The following is a 2807-nucleotide window of genomic DNA, read 5'->3' on the forward strand; positions in this document are numbered from 1 at the left end:
CCCATATGCAGCAACAGTCGTCGAACCGTCGTTCAGGAGACGTTGTTGTAGACCCGTGGTTCATCTGGATGTATACATTTCCTCAGCTGTCGTTCACTGCTATCATTTATGGTCTGTGGTGAACCACAGTTACCTTTGCCATACACGGTATACTTTAACCAGGATGGGACGCGAACAGTTTACAGACAGCCGTTTTGGAAATGCTACCACTGCTGGCCCGAAAGGCAATTTACTTTCAAAACTTTTCTTAAGAATTTACTTTATTTCCTAGCGATTCATCAAGAACATTAACACATTTAATCACACTATGTGAGCGTGGAAGTAGTTGCCAGTGGGTAACTGTTGAAAACAAATCAAATTTCTTTCAACAAATGGAAATTTTATTCCTAAAAGCCCCCCCCCCCTTTTTTTTAAGAAACAGATTTAAAATTACAATCAGAAAGCACCCTCTAAATATCAAGTTACAATTTATTCAGAGGCAGAAAGAACAAATTTTTGACAGTATGAGCTTTCGGACTGAGAAAGTTGCCACTCCCTTTTGACACGGCCGTAGTCACGACCGCTCACAACAACCTCTGAAAGACTACACTGGTGCAAACCTGCAACACACCAGATTACTTTAAACTAAAAATTTTAACAACTCACACAAGCACATAAACTATGCACCCCGCAGGAGGGGTGGAAACAGTACAAAACACTAACGTTAAAAGATTAACTTGCCACCGAAGGTGCAACTTGATAAAAAAAACTCTTACGCTGTAAGGGTGGCAACTTTATATACTAAAATAACCATTTAAATAAAAACCCATGAACTGCAGTCTTACATAAAATATACAAGGTTAGCCAAACATGTTCTACATTACACGTATACCGCCTCTCAAGAGGATAGGCAAGATAAAAACATACTTCAGGAATTCGGCCATTAAATTTCAAGCAATAAATTCGTTAACACCGAATCCGACAAACATGACAGAGGCAGCTATTAATGTATGGCAGATTGACAGGCAGATTACTGAACAACCCGAACCGCAGGTTGCTCTACCCCGCCCCTACTCCACAAGGGAAAAACGGACCACCCAATTCATAAATAACCACCTTCCGCAGGTGGGCAAACGGAGAAGAATGGTGGGACGACCCCAAAACAAAGCGGCTGGTGACCTCACCAAGAAAATAAGTAGAATTTAACAATTAAATGAAACAACATATCCCCAATCACTTAACTTCTAATAAACTGCTATTTCTGGCGAAGACCTGGCGCAGCACCACCAACGCTCTCCCGAACCGTCCGCTGCCAGCTGCTTCAACGGACGCAGGAAGGTGCGCCGATCTTCCGTCACACGGCGTCGCAGCTCGCAGCGGCCAGACCGATGTCGTGGGTTGACTCGTGTTGCTCTCGTGTCGGCCGCAAAGCCGCTATCCCTCGCTATACGGCTCGGCCCACTGGACTCACGTGGCGACCCCACATGCGCCGACGCTCAAGGCGGACAGGTCATCTTGCGTCTCAGTGCGCGACCGACCAACCGATCGATGCAACCGCCAATGACCGTTACCCGAGCAACTCGAGCAGACTGGCGGCCTAACGCGCAGACTCAGATGCGACCGGGCGACCACTAACTGAATTCTGTTACTGGCGGAGTGGCAAGACTCTCATTTTGCCGGCTTTAAAGTTTGATCCAAACGACAGACATACTAGCAATCCGAACGACAGACAGACACTAACTGCCGCACAAATGCGAACGAGCGACAGACCAGCAACTGGTGACGAGTGACTGACCCAGACTCACTCCGACTGACCAACTGCCCCTGGCGAGATTATAGCGCCCCTTAAATGCACGTGAACAGGCAACCTTTCCCCTTTTCCACCAGAGGGAGACACCAAAGCTGCGATTGCCACAGCGGCGCCACCGCCAGAAACGGAGGGCGACTACTTCACACAACGCCCTGCGGTGCGCTCTTCAAAACAGCAATTTTTTCCACGGCTCAGCAATAATCATGCCCTTTTGGACCTCAGGTAAATCGCCCCGTTTCCTCAACACGACGGCTGCACCATTTTCCGCATCCCTCAAGATGCTTCGTACATCCTCCACAGCTAGTGCTGGCACCTAAAAAAAAATAAACTAAAGTCCTCCCGAACAGGCCATGAAAGCCCAACGGTACCGACCGGCCGCCGTGTCATCCTCAGCCCACAGGCGTCACTGGCTGTAGATATGGAGGGGCATGTGGTCAGCACACCGCTCTCCTGCCCGTATGTCACTTCCCGAGACTGGAGCCGCTACTTCTCAATCAAGTAGCTCCTCAGTTTGATTCACAAGGGTAGAGTGCACCCTGCTTGCCAACAGCAACCGGCAGACCGGATGGTCACCCAACCAAGTGCTAGCGCGGCCCGACTGCGCTTAACTTCGGTGATCTGACGGGAACCGGTGTTACCACTGCGGTAAGGCCGTTGGCACCTGCCTTTTGTTAGTGGTTACTGCACGTTAACGTCGAACAGACGCAGTGGTCACATTAATGTGATTGCAGTATAGGTTATTATTTAATTATCACAATTAACTTTCAAAAATAGAACGAATGAAAAAATGCACTAATTTCACCAACATGATGAGATGTTAATTTCTGCGAGCACGAAGTGTTCTAAGAGGCGTAAATGCAATAAGTAAAATTAAAATATTAAAGAATATTAATCAAAGATATGTTTTCTTTTTTTTTTTTTTGTTAGTAATCTGCAGGAATTGCTGAAGTTTTTTTGTAATTAAAAATGAAATTTTGGAATCTGGCCCCTTTATGCATAAATGTCTACGGACGACTCT

General features: G+C 46.7%; 1 pseudogene; it reads right to left on the reverse strand.

Moving 5' to 3' along the window:
* Positions 1 to 2330: 2330 nt before the first annotated feature.
* Positions 2331 to 2448, reverse strand: LOC126261139 (5S ribosomal RNA; annotated as a pseudogene).
* Between the last annotated feature and the right edge of the window lie 359 nt (positions 2449 to 2807).

Source organism: Schistocerca nitens, chromosome 5 (assembly GCF_023898315.1).
Source record: "Schistocerca nitens isolate TAMUIC-IGC-003100 chromosome 5, iqSchNite1.1, whole genome shotgun sequence".
Classification (NCBI taxonomy): Eukaryota; Metazoa; Arthropoda; class Insecta; order Orthoptera; family Acrididae; genus Schistocerca; species Schistocerca nitens.